Genomic DNA, 17639 nt, shown 5'->3' on the forward strand with positions numbered 1-17639 from the left:
GTTTTAGGAGAGAGGGTAAAAGCAAAGAGTGGCAAAGTACAGATTCATGTTCCTTTCTAAATTTAGTAGCTGGAGATGCCTCCTTGACTACTTTTAAACATTATAACTTAGAAGTTCTGGTTTTTGAGAGGGGTGGCAGAGATTATCTTGTCTGCTCAGTGTACCTTCTTGATTGAATGTTTCGAAGACATTCCTTAAACCCCAAAGTCTCCCATTCCTTCTTCAAAGATCTAAATATATTTCCCCTAAATAAAATGTTATAATATTTCCACTCTTCACCCAAACCTAACCTTTAAATATTTTTGAATTCGTTTTTCTCTATAGTCATTTGATTTTGTGTGTGTGTGTGTGTGTGTAAAAATTTTAAACATTATAACTTAGAAGTTCTGGTTTTTGAGAGGGGTGGCAGAGATTATCTTGTCTGCTCAGTGTACCTTCTTGATTGAATGTTTCGAAGACATTCCTTAAACCCCAAAGTCTCCCATTCCTTCTTCAAAGATCTAAATATATTTCCCCTAAATAAAATGTTATAATATTTCCACTCTTCACCCAAACCTAACCTTTAAATATTTTTGAATTCGTTTTTCTCTATAGTCATTTGATTTTGTGTGTGTGTGTGTGTGTGTTTGTGTGTGTGGTTTGAATTCTTCAGCTTATTATGGTTCAGCATGAATCACAGCTGGCAGGTGGTCACAAAAGCTGGTGCAACAAAACTAATGGAGCTGGAAATTAGTACTTTATTCGAAGATCTGGCCTGTTAATCTTCCTCTGAAATTATTTATTTGCTCTGTATAAAAATCAGACTTCATTAGTTATATACATTTTTTAAAATATTTAATTATATTTGTATTGCTGTTGAATTATGGTCTTTACTCAGGATGTAAAAACAAAGCAGAACAAAATGCACGTGGAACATTGACTTAGCAGGTTGGTTATGAGGGAGAAGCTTGGTTCTGTCATCTCATCACACTCCAGACATAGGACTTTCTTTTCTGGAGTCTCAGGATTACTTTTTAGTGAAACTTCCCATGTAGCAATGAGTTAATCCTCATGATTAAACTTAAATATAAACCTCACAACTAAAGAAAACTCTGAGAAAACTGAGTGATATATTTTCTCTTTTCTACTGAGAAGGCCACTTGGTATCATCTTGTGGGTAATTTTCAAGGACAACAAGCAAGAAAGTGATTAGGGTACAGTGCTTAATACTGTAGTAATAGTCTTTGTGTCTTAATACCGAAGATCTAGTCCTTCAGCCCATTCAGGCAAAAAATAATAATTTCTCAATATTTTTCTACATAAAACAGATCAAATAGTCTACATTATGGTCTATATCTAATTGAATACATTTTTATTCAATTATCTGAAGTGAACATATATTTTAAAGTTTTTTTCAAACAGAAACATAATCTAAGGAAATATTATTTATATGTCTTAGATATTTTACTCACAAATATTTTAATCATTTTGTTAATGCATTTATAGAAATTTTACTATAGTTAAGTTTAATATCTTAAGAATAACTTAAATCCTAAATACCTGTTTATGTACCACTGAGAGTTCCAGAAATTCAGACATAAACTCATCAGGAAAACAGATGAGAAGCTTACAGGTTGAGGAACACATTTTCTAAAAGATTTATAGTGAACAGTCTGGCCTCTAGGCTGCTGACTTTTTTTTACATTAAATCTTTTAAAATTCTGAGTTTGCAATAGGACTCAGTTTGATGGGGACAGAACTTGATTGGTGCTTTAATTATGAGTGATTTGAAAATACAATTTTTAAAAATATAAAGATAATCTACATTTTGGTAAATGACAATAGAAAGAGACATAAATTGCATTTTTTGTCACTGTATTTTGCAAATCAAATATTTTCCACCCTATAGTAAACTACTTGCCGCAGCATGTTTCTCAGAATATATTATAGCCTTAATACAGAAAAAAACATGCAGATCTCTGTTATAGGGAAAAGCTTCTAAAGAAATATCAGTACTGAGAACTCTTAGCTCTCTACATGAAATTGTAAGCTTATAAATCACCTTCTTCATATGATATCCTTTATCTGTTCCACTTGTTCCTTAGGTTCTATTTGGCTACCATATTCTAAAGAGATAAACTCATGTGTATTTTTCCAGTAACAAAATTAAAGCCTAAAAATAATATCTGTGGAGGGGTTTTGCAAATTGTAAATCATCAACCATATAAATGTTTTAGTTTTAAATTATTAACTGATAAGAGTAAACATGTATCAACAGTCCAGATGTTTTCAGAGTAAAATGCTAATACCTCTTAGAGGAAAAAAGACAAATATAGCAATATATGTAAATTTGTATTGTGAACATGTTAAGTTATAGGTGTTTTACTCCTGTTTACTTCCCAAGGGTTAAATGGAGGGAAAAAATAATAAGAGTTAAAGAAAGTGTAATAAATAGACAATTTTCTTTTTAAGGTCAGGGAGAAAATTAGCCATAATTTTGCCTTAGAGTGGAGGTGGTAAAATGCATTCTTATTTTAAAAGTTTAGTAGTTCCTCTTTTATACTCTTTATGATAGGGATTTAAAGACATACCAAAAAAATGATACCAAATATCAACTAATAAAATTAAAATTTTCTTAACCTTTATAGACTCATCTTTTACATCTGAGCAGTTCAATATTTGGGGGAGATTGTACAAATTGTAAAATATTTTTAAAATATTAGGTGGAATAACTCTGTCTTCTGATTCTTACATGACTCAGTGATTATATGTGTATGGATGTGTGATATTTTTACTTTTTTTTTTTTTTTTGCGGTATGCAGGCCTCTCACTGTTTTGGCCTCTCCTGTTGCGGAGCACAGGCTCTGGACACGCAGGCTCAGCGGCCATGGCTCACGGGCCCAGCCACTCCGCAGCATGTGGGATCTTCCCGGACCGGGGCACAAACCCGTGTCCCCTGCGTCGGCAGGCGGACTCTCAACCACTGCGCCACCAGGGAAGCCCGGATGTGTGATATTTTTAAATTCCTGGAAATGAACCATTATGCATTGGGCCTAAGACATGGGAAAAGGATGGCTTGACGTTCTATTTCCTCTTGGAAATGGAATCTTCTCTACAACAGGAAAGATGAAAATATTAAGTTCTCTTTGGGTGCCTGAGAAAAAAATTCAGGAAGAAGTACCATGATAAAAATAGTATTTCGGGGATTCCCTGGTGGCATCGTTTCCAAATATTTGAAAATGAATGCTATATAAATAATAATTGGCAGAATTTTTCCTAATATTCGTTAAGATGTTTATTATTTAGTTTCAGAGAATATTTAAGGTGCTTAGCATTGCCCCTAAATCTTCTGACTTGCCTTTTTTTGGTGTATCCTATCAAAATGAAAAATGTTACTTTAAATAAGCCATGTTAATTTAAGTGTTTAACTTTTAAGTTGGCAAAATTGCAGTTAAAGATATACAGATTTCTTTATTTTCATGAGCAGTTAATTCCGTTATTGGAAGAAGATTGAAATCTATATTACTGAAAAACCAAAAACCAAAAACAAAAATGAGACCAAACGAAAACAGCAATATAAACAAAATATAATAATTTTGTATTCTTCTTTGGAGTTCCTTCTGTGAACTCCAAACAAGAAATTAATTTTTTAGATTTAAAAGGAAAACAATATATGCAGTATTCATATTGACTTTCCTTTAATTACAAAGCTTAAATGATGACAGTTTCTTTAGTATATTTGGAAAAATCATAAAACAGATTTGTATTATTATTGTTGTGTTACATATCTTTTGTTAAATTTTTGTTATCTAATAGATTTACATTGACAAAAATTAATTTATAATTGCAAAGCTGCCCATGATGTAACAATCGAACAAAATTATGAAGTGTTAGAACAAGCCTTGGGCAGAGCCAAATCACTGTGAAAAACCATCATTTTTGCTACTCAACTTCTAAAATGAATCTCAGAAATGAACCATTCTTTAACTCTGATAGATTCTTCCCCATCATGGTAATTGGAGAAGGATAAATAGCCTTCTGGTGATATCCTGCATAGTTTAGGTCAGTGCCTTTTCTCGGAACCATGAATTTCTAGGGCATTGTAACTCCTCTCTGAACACTATAGACTACATTCTTGGCAGCTCTAACAATCTTTTCTATGATATAAATTTAAGATGCAGGTTTGCATAAATTTTTTAGAGATGACAGTAATAGCACATAATAGTACTCTAGACATAATACAACAAATTTTATTTTCTAGTTAAGGGTACTGAGTCTAGGAAGCTGAATGCATTACATGAGAAAGGTTGAAAAAATCCCTGTCTCTTATCCTAGGATATCTTGTTGGATCCTTCTGCTCAATGTTTAAAGTAATTACTCTTTTAAATAGAAGATACTTAGGGTAAAAGTAAATATCAGATAAATAAGCAAGTAGTGAGTATGTAATCCTTACTGTGACATCACCAAATAGGCAAAGCAAAGGGCAGTGGGAGAGTTTCCCATTTATTCATTCATTTATTCATTCACCAAGAATGCCACTAGGGAAATGTTACTCTTATTAAGAACACTACATTGAAAGACTAGAATAAAAATAGCTAAATTTTATGTACTTAACAATGGATAACTTCAGGGAGGCTATGTAAGTTTCAATGGTTCTGTGAGGCAATATATATATTTTTTAAATCCCTATATTGGTATTTCTACCTGGGTCATTTACAATGATTTCAAATTTCCAAAAAAGTCAATGCTTAATCCTGAGTTGACTCTTAATATTATTGAGATTGTTCTCATGTGATAAAGCTAAGGCATTGCACTCAACTTCACACACCCATTTAATATATGCATGAACAGCATATAAACACACACACACATACACACACACTCAAACACTGGGTCATACTAGAATCAATAAAAAGGAGTATCGTTCTACCTAATTTGCAAATGTTATTCACTATACCTATAATCCACAATCTCCCTAAATGTAGAGCTATCTAGATATATAGGATGAGGCTTTAAGCATAAATAAGTAAATTTTAATTGTATTAAGTTTACATTTACTATCAGATTTATTATTGATACCATCTTTACCAGGTTTTCCATTGGCATGTATCAGTGGAGGTTTTTTGTTTGTTTGTTTCTTCCTCTCAGATTCTACAACTTACTTTTAACATTAAACATGTTTTTAGCAAAGTGGCTAAGTCTGCTGCCAGTTATTATGAATTTCTATAATAATAGCAAACCATTATAAGGTCTATTTAAACTGATGTTCCATTTCTATTTGCTATTTATTAATAAGGCAGTGATATGCAGGAAAAAATATATCTTCAAGGGAAATTCAGTACATTGGGAAAAATAATTTTATATATTAAAACCAAACAAAAACCAACCTGATAACATAAAACTTTGTTCGAAAATTCATTTGCTTGAGTATAAAATTGATACAATATTAAGACCTTAAATTCTTTGAGTTGCTCTTTTTTTTTCAAAATAATCAAACTAGGCCCAAAGCCATTATGCCTAACTTTTTAAGCTATTTCAAACCCACATATCCAATTAGTTAGGATATTTTCTGACTTCATATTTTGTTTTTAAATTAAGTTTTAAAAGCTGGGAGAGAAGGGATGTTCATTTTTCTTTTTCATCCAATTTTTTTGTGTTAATTTCTTTCTTTCAGTGTGATCCACACAGATACTAAACTCAGAGGTCTGACAAGCAGTAAAGTTATAACTGTGGTATTATATATTTTTCATAGATGCATGTTACTTAAAATAGCAAAAGTGTTTTCTTTGAGTACTAACTGACCATTATTAATTATATATAAAATTATCATGTCAAAATGTCCTCTTCGAGTGACATCAACATCATGGCAACATAAGACTTCCCTCCACCTTATCCCTGCTTTTAGCAACTAAAATTTGGCATCCATCATGGATAAAAGAGTCTCTGTGGAAGTTGTGGAATCTAGCACCATATGCTAAGGGACCCCAGAGGAATCTCACCCACCTGTGCATCAGGTAATATGCAGACAGACTTTAGTATGGGCCGTGGAACCAGCAAGAGCCTGTGAACTGGTCTCAGCCCCTCTCTACCACAATGGGGATACCTGGAGATCACTGACTTGGGAAGACACCCACAGACAAGAAAGCCTTTGTAGAATTCCAGGTTTCCTGAGGAGACATTCCAGAACTTCATTGGAGAAAGAAAAAAAAAATCCCCCCAAAACAAACAGAGATTTTATACATTGGAGAGGGTAAGAGGAACTTTGCAAGCACTGCATCACCCCCAAGCTGATAGAATATGGGGCTGAACTAGCTGGCTGCCACCTCTTCCACAGGGGAAAGAGAGAGGACATGTCTCTAATTGCAGATGACATGATATTTATGGAGAAAACCCTATAGACTCCATCGAAAAACCACTAGAACTAATAAATTCAGTAGAGATGCAGGATACAATTCAATACACAAAATTACATTTCCATACAATAATAACAAACTGTCAGAAAGAGAAATTAAGAAAACAATTTGTTTATAATTGTATCAAACAGAATAAATACCTGGGAATAAACTTAACTCAGGAGGTAAAGGAGCTGTGCATTGAAAACTATAAGATATTGATGAAAGAAATTGAAGCTGACACAAATAAATGGAAAGATTTTTCCATGCTCATGGATTGGAAGAATTAATATTGTTTAAATGTCCATCCAATGCAGTTCTTATGAAAACTCCATAGACTTTTTTTTTTTACAGAAATAGAGAAAACAATCCTAGAATTTATATGGAACCACAAAAGACCTTGAAAAGCCAAAGCCATCTTGAGAAAGAAGGACAAAGCTGGAGGCATCACAATCCCTGAGTTTAAAGTATATTACAAAGCTACTATAATCAAAGCAGCATTGTATTGGCATAAAAGCAGAGACATAGCTCAATGGAACAGAATACAGCCCAGAAATAAACTCATGCATATATGGTCAATTAATTTACAACAAAGGATGCAAGAATATATAATGGGGAAGGGGTAGTCTCTTTATTAAGGAGCATTGGGAAAGGTGGATAACCACAGAAAATGCAGAAAAATGAAACTAGACCACCTTCTCACACTCACAAAAATCAAATTGAAATGAATTAAAGACTTGAAACTGTAAAACTCAGAAGAAAACAGGAAAAAATCTCTTTAATGGTGGTCTTGACAATGACTTTTTGCATATGACACCAAAGGCATAAGGAACAAAAGAAAACATATCAAGTGAGACTGCATCAAATTTAAAAGCTTCTGCACAGCAAAAGAAGCCGTCAACAAAATGAACAAGCAACCTAAGATATAAGAGAAAATATTTGCAAATGATGCATATGATAAAGAGTCAACATCCAAAGTATACAAAGAACTCATACAACTCAATAGCAAAGAAATCAACCCAATTTAAAATTGGGTCAAAAAACTGAATATACATTAATTCCAAAGAAGCCATTCAAGTGGACAAGAAGTACATGAAAAGCATGTAGTCATCAGGGAAATGAAAATCAAAGCAACAGTAAGGTATCACCTCTGACTTATTAGAATGGCAATCATCAAGAAGACTTTTGTGGAGAAGAGGGAACCCGTATGTTTTATTGGTGGGACTGTAAATTGCTTTAGCCACTATGGAAAACAGTATGGAGATTTCTCAAAAAAGTAAAAATAGAAATACACTATGACCCAGTAATTCCACTTCTGGGTATACATCCAAAGGAAGTGAAAACAGGTTATCAGTAAGATATTTGCACTCCCATATTTATGCATAAGTATTCACAATAACCAAGATATGGAAACAACCTAAGTGTCAGCTGATAAATGGAGAAAGAAGACATGGAATATTATTCAGCCATAAAGAGAAGTAAATCCTGCCATTTGCAACAAAATGCATGGATCTTGACAGCATTATGCTAAGTGAAATAGGTCAGACACATACAGTGATGTATCTTTTATATATGAAAATTTAAAAAGCCAAATTAATTGTAAAAGCGAATGGAATGCTGGTTACCAGGGGCTGGGGTATGGGGAATTGGAACGGTGTTATTAAAATGGTACAAACTTGCAGCTAGAAGATGAATAAGTTCTGGGGATCTAATGATAACTTTGAGATTGTAGTCAACAATACTGTATTATATACTTCAACATTGCTAAGAGACTAGATCATAAATGTTCTTACTACAAAAAAGAAATGGTAATTACGTGATAGTATAGAAGTGTTAGCTAATGCTATGGTGATAATCATATTGTAATATATAAATATATCAAATCAACATATTGTACACCTTAAACTTACACAATGTAAAAGCTTTTATATCTCTATAAATAATTACATAAAATATAAAGCTCTCTTTTCTCAAAAAAGAAATCTACCTACTGGATGTAAGGACAGCAAATAATTTCATCCAAACTGAAATGTGGGCAAAAATTAGTATAAAACACTGGTAGGAAAATGAAATGCCACATTTATGTTTAGCCACTAGTCCACTCCCACTAACTTCTCTCGCGTCATCATTTTCCTCCGGAAATTCAGCGTTCACATCAACAACAACAGTACACCTATGAATTATTAGAAAAGTGAGGTAAAAATGTGGGACAAAGACCGGCCTGGGAAAAGCTACAAAACTATAAAAAGTTGTTTCTGGTGCCCTCCCTTCCTCCTTCTCTACCACCTCAGGTTTTCTACTGTACATCCTCTTTCCTTGAAAACAAAACAAAACAAAAACAAAGCCTCATTTTTATAACTTCCGTAGTTGAATAGCAGGTGGTGTCATTTTTGCCTCCTGTTATTGACAGTGTGTTAGAAATCTGTCTACTCTTTTAGATTAGTAAAATACATGTAATCCAAAATGTCTGTTAACATTAACCTAGAGTCAGCATTCGGGATTTAGATGTTTAATTGAAGTTTCTTTTCATTTTCAAGCTATTCTGTCAAATATGGATGAGGCATTTTATTGTTGTAAATGCAAATGCTTGTTCTGTATGGTACATGAAAGGTCAAAGCAATTTATATCTGCTTCTTCAAAATATTTTACTTCAGAGTGATCCCTTGATGAATATTTTATTCAAATAGATTTATTTCATAAATTTTATTTTTTGGAACTTTGCCCCTTCAGGTTTACCTGGCTCTAAGAAATTACATTCTGTGACTTCTCCTGAAATAGCAAAATGTCAGGGGAGGGAGGTGGCTGTCAACGTAATCATAAAACCTGAAGAGTTCTGATATATCTCAGATAAGCATCCAGGCTTACCTGTGATTATCAGCTTTGAATTAAACAGCTGATCTTTTACCAATCCTTAGCACAAAACACACTGTATCATGCTTCTCTCTATTTAGGTATCTATTACATATTAGATATGCTTTTAAATTGTAAAGAGGTAGTAAATAACTTGATTTTGAATGAGCATACTTGATATGGTAAATTTTTAATAAAATGCAGAAATTTAAATACACACTTTTGATAGATTTACTATTTGTAAAATTCTAAGTAAATAGTTATAATGCTCCTGTTTCTTTGTGAAGTGATGTACGTTTGGACACAAAGTGCATTAATTGCTTAAGGAAATGAGTAATATAACCAGAAGAAGGAGTAAAAAATTAAATGGTCAGTGACACTCTAAATTCCCAGTATAGTTGTATCACTATTCCTATTTTACAAACAAGTAAAATTGAGCCTCATGCAGGGTAAGTATTCTCAAAGGATAAAGTTTTCACTTAGTCAAAGTTTATTTACAATAATAATGATTATTAACACAATCATTATCAATATGAAAATGATGTTAGCTACTATTTATTGAGACATATTATATCTAAGGGAAAATACCAAGGGATTTATGCACATTATCTCATACTGCTCCAATGAACCAAGAATGTAGGTATAATTATTTGTAGAGTGATTTTATAACCCACATTGTATGACCAGTTGCATGCACTGTTTTGAATTGACTCAAGATCCCAAGGTCTTAATCATTAAAATAAGTTTCTAGGTATTATACTGACAAACATGATACATAAAATGAGAAAGAGATACGTTTCTAAAAAGTGTCCTCATCTTTGAGAATATGCAATGGTTTCAAGATTAATAAGTGTATGATAACTCTTTGACAAGTAGTTGTTCTTCAGAATACAAAGGTGATTAAAACAAAATGAGATCAGGAAAACATTCAAATACAGTGTGACTTCAACTTTTGTGTATGAAAACGTGGCTGGGTAGCAGCTTTATAATCTTATTTTTTAAACTTAATTTCACACCTAAGACAACTATGCAGAATGCATAAAACACAAAAAGAACAATTTAAAACATTGGAAATCACCTAATCAGCCATGACATAGTCTGTCAAGATCTCAGAGTAAAAGCAAGTGCAATGAAATGAGCCATGTTCTAAGACCCTGTTGTCTTATTTGTGGCAGGGGCATGGGAGATTGATAGAAAGCTGAATCTTAGAGCACATGGCTCTGTGATGTGATGGAATTATTACATCCCCTCTGTAGGAATATCCAGAGCCTGTGACAGCAGTCACACACAACGACAGGCTTGGAATTTTGACTAGGAAGCGGCATCAAATAACAAAACCAAATTGAAAAACAGTATAAACTGAATCATAATTGATACTGACAATGAAAGGTATCAAACATCATTATGATAATAACTATGATTCATATATTAAGGAAAGGAGCCCAAAAATAATTTCCCCACAGAACGTGAATATATTAGAAAAGGACGTCCTAGAAGTGAAAAATAAAATAACTAAGCTTAAGTATTATAGAGATGGGATTAAAGAGCAGAGTACATACAATGGAGAATTGGTAAAGTGGAAGTTATATCAGTACAAAATACCTGGATTAAAGCATAAATAGGGAAACATCTTTATAAATACAGAAAGATGTGTCAAACCATAATGGAGCATGATGGAAAAGTATAGTGTGTATGTAATTTGTTATAAAAGAATATACCTGAGCAGAGAATTTTCTAAAACTGTTGAAAGAGATCAATCTACACATTCAAAAGGCTCTATGAAGCCCAAGCTTGATAAGTACAACAAAAACCACACTAAATATAACCTAGCAAACTGCTGAAAATCAAAGACAAAAAATATTAATAACTGCCATATGAAAAAAATACACTTTCTTAGTAAAGAAACAGTTGAAACTAACTTCTGATTTCTCAGAAGAAACCATGTAAGCATGAAAACAAAAATAGACACCTTTTAGTGCTGAAATAAACTAATTGTCATCCTATAATTCTGTAGACAGTGAAATTGGGGTTTTTTTAATTTAGCAAATGAAAACTGACATTTTTCTGACAGAGTCCTGGATGAAAAGAATTGCTAAAGTAAAGCAAAGTAAATTATGTTAAATGAATTACACCAACACAAGAAGGAAGGATAAGTAACAGAAAATATTATGTCAGTAAATATTAAGGAATATACAATTTTAAAACCATAACTTTATGAGATTAAAATATATGCATAATTATAATATATCAAGACAATAGAAAAATATGGTATGTGGTAAATAGAGGTTAAGTTGTGTAAAATCTTGCATTTTCTTAGAAGTAGTAAAAGTACATATTTAAGGTTGACTACAAGTAGGGTATCCATTCTAACCACTAAGGCAAGCACTGAGAAAATATTAATAAACATTAATAAGTTAAAAGTGAATGTCTCAAAAAATACTTAAGACAATAAATAAGAAAGAACAAAACCAGAAGAGACACAAAGAAAACAAAGAGTAACTGGGCAGATAGAAGAAATTATATTAAACATAAATAAATGTCAGTCAAATAATTTTTTAAATGATGATCAAAAAATAAAAACAAAAAAAGCAAATGAAGCTTGAATTAGAATGCACAAGAGCCATTCTCCAAATAGAATACCAAGAAGTAGAAAGTAAAATATACCAAAAAGTAGAAACTATACATATACAAACGCACACACAGAAACACACATGACTTAGACAAAAACACTAAATAAATGTGTGGCTTTATTAACATGAAAAAGTAAACTGTAAAGCAAGAAACAATACCACTGAAAGAGTGGCATGATTTTAGGTGCTACAAGCAAAAAGGTTTGCATATAAACTGGATGAGAATGACAGATAAACAGAGAATCAAGGATGACTTCAAGGTGTTAGGTTAGAATAAATTAAAAAATGGAGTCTTCAACTAATGAGCAGCAATATGAATAGAGTAAGTTCTGGGGAAAGATCAGATCAGATGAGTTTGTGATGCCTGTTAAACATACAAGAAGAGATATCGAGTAGGAATTTGGATATACGCTTTGGATTTCAGAGAAAAGGCTAGGGTTTGAGGTATATATTTGGGAGTGATCAGGTATTGCACATCATTCCTATGGGCTTCGTGGATGTCTGGAAAAGATGGCTCGGGTTGTGTTTGACGCTCTTCAACAGCTCAATGCGCAGCTGAGAAATGACTGTCATCCTCCATGTAGCCTGGTAACTGAAGTCCTTACACTACCAGGTCCATTGTCGCATCTGAGAAATCCCTTGACCCTTAGTGTCCATATTAATATCCTTCCCTATACAAGATGTTACTTCTACCAGTATACTTATCCCCTGATGATTATATACGTTTGACAGCAGAGGTGTTTGTGACCGTTGCCTTCAGGATGGCTCCACAATGACCACAAAATGTCTCATTTGAGCAGTGAATTACACACACTAACAAAATCCTTTTAAACATTCCTATGGGTCAATGAGCAAAGAACCAACTAATCAACGAATGAATAAAAATATAAAAACAGAACAAAAAGTTAAGGACTGTCAGTGAGTGAGAATGTAGCGTTATGTATGTAACTGATGAGTTTGCTTCAGTGGAAATGGAAAAACCAAGCATGGAGTAATTTTCACACCAGACTCTGAGTGCATTACTCTGCCACACAGTTACTCACCCTACTGACCCTGTAGATAGGTCTTTCACCCTGTGTGTTCTATTGCTGATGATCAAAGATTTGAAATTAATTTTAACAGCTATGTTTCTATTGTTAGTACCTTTAAGTCTGTCATAAATTCCTTTGATGACTGTCAGAATAACTTGCATAATCATAGTTCAACATACATAATTTTATGTATAATTATAATAATTTCTCTTCCATTAAAATGTCTTACAAATGAAGAACAGAAATCTAGTTCATGATGTGTAATTGAGTATGTTTTCTTGTCTTCCTTCACCAAATCCAACTGAAACAACTGAAAGGATATAAAATAGAACTATTTACAGAGTATGATGCAAATCAGGAAATGTGTCATTAATGGAAGAAAACAATGAGAAATTAAGACACAAAGCAGGTGAAATCAGATCAATATAAAAGTATAAAAATATTGGGCATCTTTTAAAGATATACAGGTGAAAATCAGGACAATAGAAAATCCAGATTCCACAGAAGAATTTTTGAATATCTATACCATCAAGTGCTAACAAATTGGGAAAAAGGAATGGAATGTAAGTCTTCAGTACAGTTATTAAATTATTCTGTCACAACTACTGTAGTTTCTATAGTCCTCAGGGTCGTTGACCCCAGTATTTGTTCTAAGACTGAAGCCCGAGGAGAGATGACTGAAGATTTTGCCAGAGGAAACTGCCAGAGTGCGGGGTCTTGTTGGAGAAATGAAGCAGTTCCCCTAGGTGATGTTTGATCTCTTCAGCAAATGAACTCAAACCCAGGAAGCAAGCCTCCCATATATTCAAAAGGAAATATAGATACACCCATCTCTGATTCCTTCTTTACAGTAGCCAAGGAACTATAATCAGTGTACATATATACATAGCCATTCACCTGTTACTCCCTAGAGAGTACATGTATTTTTAAAAGCCCAAGACATTCACAAAAAAAGGAAATGTGTAATAATACAAAAAAAAAAACCCTCTAAACTTAAAAATACATATTAGAATGGCAACAAGAACACATAATCGTTTTATGTAATGGTTTTCATCTATAAAATTTCAAAGCTGAAATTATAGGCTGTTTGAACTAATTTTTATTTAAAAATCTAGGGATGCTACTGGCCCAAAAGCGCCTTTATGCAAAATAAGAAAAGGTACTCGTTCCTAAAAGCAATGTTTTTGACATTATTATATGTCACACAATGTTAATATATTACTGAACTTGGGAAGAGCAAAACTGAAGGGGGTCTCCCCATTTCTGCAGTGTTAGGTGACCATGAACAGTGTCAGCCTGAAAAGGAAATGAGAGAAAAAGGACTATGGAAGGTGTCGGAGAGGCCCTGATTCTACGATTCAATGAGTAGCTTCCTGCTTAAATTTACCCAAAGAGCTATTCTTTAAGAATAAAAACAATAAACAATATAAACTTTGAGAATCAGTGTCCTGAGCCCTGGTTGTGAACCTGGGGAAGTTGCTTCTGTATAGCACACTCCTCTGTTTGATCAGTCTCTTCCCAGGGGAGCCAAGAGTGAGAATCAAGGGCTCTGAGAAATAAGTTGACTGGAAAAGAAACCCCATGAGATACCCAGAAAGCAGTAAGGACAAGATGTGGCTGTAGGTAGGACTGTGTGCCCATCACCAGCTATTTGTGTTCTTGTGGGTTTATTTAGGAGGAAGCTTTCCTCTTCTCCAGGACTCTGCTGGGAAACCAAAGCTGTGTTTCCTCACACACTCTCATATAAGTTACCATCTGAGATGTGAATAGCATGCACCCAGATGGTACATTACCCTGCAGAGCATAACTTGTACAACCAAAGGTGTCCTGTCAGAACCCAGTGAATGGGATCAAAGCAATGTTGGAGAATCCAAAGCTTTAAATATATTGAATAATAAGAAAACAGGTCTAAAAATTAATGAATTCAACTTCCAACTAAAGTATAACCATTCAAAGAAAGTGAATAGGGAAATTTAAGGTTAAGTCCAGTAATCAGATGAAAAACAAATACAAATCTGTAGATGATAAAAGAAAGACTGTGTTTAAGTCTAATAAAATGCAAATATGATTAGGATGTATGCTAACAGATTGAGGTGATTAAACATAACTACATTTTATACATCACATTAATGTTTATCAGTAAATTTGAAAAAAAAATTGAATGATCAAGTAAATTTCAAAGAAAAAAATGCTAATGTTAAGTCATGGGGATTATTTAACTTGAATAGGCTTTATTTTTCTTTTAATTTTTATTGGAGTATAGTTGATTTACAACGTTGTGTTACTTTCAGGTGTACAGCAAAGTGAATCAGCTATATGTATACATATATGCTCTCCCTCTTGGACCTCCCCCCCACCCCCACATCCCACCCATCTAGGTCACCACAGAGCACTGAGCTGAGCTCTCTGAGTTACACAGCAGGTTCCCACCAGCTATCTATTTTACACATGGTAGTGCACATACATCAATCCCAATCTCCCCAATCATCCCAGCCCCCCCTCCCCACCCCGTGTCCACACGTTCATTCTCTAGGTCTGTGTTTCTATTCCTGCCCTGCAAAGAGGTTCATCTGTATTATCTTTCTAGATTCCACATGTATGGGTTAATATACGATATTTGTTTTTCTCTTTCTGGCTCACTTCACTCTGTATGACAGACTCTAGGTCCATCCATGTATCTACAAATGACCTGATTTCATTCCTTTTAATGGCTGAGAATATTCCATGGTCTATATATGTACCACATCTTCTTTATCCATTCATCTGTCGATGGATATTTAGGTTGCTTCCATGTCCTGGCTATTGTAAATAGTGCTGCAGTGAACATTGGGGAGCATGTGTCTTTTTCAATTATGGCTTTCTCAGGGCATATTCACAGTAGTGGGATTGCTGGGTCATATGATAGTTCTATTTTTAGTTTTTTAAGGACCTCCATACTGTTCTCCATAATGGTTGTACCAATTTACATTCCTACCAACAGTGCAAGAGGGTTCCTTTTTTCCCACAACCTCTTCAGCATTTATTGTTTGAGAATTTTTGATGTTGGCCATTCTGACTGGTGTGAGATGATATCTCATTGTAGTTTTTTTTTTTTTTTTTTTAATAGTTTTGATTTGCATTTCTCTAATGATTAATGATGTTGAGCATTCTTTCATGTGTTTGTTGGCAATCTGTATATCTTCTTTGGAGAAATGTCTATATAGGTCTTCTGCCCATTTTTTGGGGGGTTGTTTGTTTTGATATTGAGCTGCATGAGCAGTTTGTATATTTTGGAGATTAATCCCTTGTCAGTTGCTTCATTTGCAAATATTTTCTCCCAATCTAAGAGTTGTCTTTTTGTTGTGTTTATGGTTTCCTATGGTGTTCAAAAGCTTTTAAGTTTCATTAGGTCCCACTGGTTTATTTTTGTTTTTATCTTTATTACTCTAGGAGGTAGATCAAAGAGATATTGATGCTAATTATGTCAGAGAGTGTTCTGCCTATGTTGTCATCTAAGAGTTTTATAATGTCTGGTCTTACATGTAGGTCTTTAATATATTTTGAGTTTATTTTTGTGTATGGTGTAAGGGAGTGTTCTAATTGCTTTATTTTACATGTAGCTGTCCTGTTTTCCCAGCACCACTTATTGAAGAGACTTTCTTCTCCACTGTATATTCTTATCTCCTTTGTCATAGATTAGGTGACCATAGGTGCATGGGTTTATCTCTGGGTTTTCTATCCTGTTCCACTGATCTATATTTCTGTTTTTGTGCCAGTACCATACTGTCTTGATTACTGTAGCTTTGTAGTATAATCTGAAGTTGGGGAGCCTGATTCCTCCAGCTCCATTTTTCTTTCTCAATATTGCTTTGGCTATTCGAGCTCTTTTGTGTTTCCATACATATTATAAACATTCTTATTCTAATTCTGTGGAAAATGCCATTAGTAATTTGATAGGGATTACACTGAATCTATAGATTGCCTTGGGTAGTATACTCATTTTGACAATATTGATTCTTCCAGTCCAAGAACATGGTATACTCTCCATCTGTTTGTTTCATCTTTGATTTCTTTCATCAGTGTCTTATAATTTTCTGCATACAGATCTTTTGCCTCCTTAGGTAGGTTTATTCCTGGGTATTTTATTCTTTTTGTTTCAATGGTGAATGGTATTATTTCCTTAATTTCTCTTTCTGATCTTTCATTGTTAGTGTAAAGGAATGCAAGTGATTTTGGTGCATTAATTTTGTATTCTGCAACTTTACCAAATTCATTGATTAATTCTAGTAGTTTTCTGGTGGCATCATTAGGATTTTCTATATATAGTATCTGTCATCTGCAAACAGTGACAGTTTACTACTTCTTTTCCAATTTGTATTCCTTTTATTTTTCTTCTCTGATTGCCATGGCTAGAACTTCCAAAATTATGTTGAATAATAGTGGCGAGAGTGGACATCCTTGTCTTGTTCCTGATCTGAGAGGAAATGCTTTCAGGTTTTCACCACTGAGAATGATGTTTGCTGTGGCTTTGACATATATGGCGTTTATTATGTTGAGGTAGGTTCCCTCTATGCCCAGCTTCAGGAGAGTTTTTAACACAAATACGTGTTGAATTTTGTCAAAACCTTTTTCTGCATCTATTGAGATTATCATATGGTTTTTATTTTTCACTTTGTTAATATGGTGTATCACATTGATTGATTTGCACATATTGAAGACTCCTTGCATCCCTGGGATAAATCCCACTTATTCATGTTGTATGATCCTTTTAATGTGTT

The sequence above is a fragment of the Neophocaena asiaeorientalis genome, unplaced genomic scaffold, assembly GCF_003031525.2.
Source record: "Neophocaena asiaeorientalis asiaeorientalis breed wild unplaced genomic scaffold, Neophocaena_asiaeorientalis_V1.1 scaffold25, whole genome shotgun sequence".
In the NCBI taxonomy this organism is placed as follows: domain Eukaryota; kingdom Metazoa; phylum Chordata; class Mammalia; order Artiodactyla; family Phocoenidae; genus Neophocaena; species Neophocaena asiaeorientalis.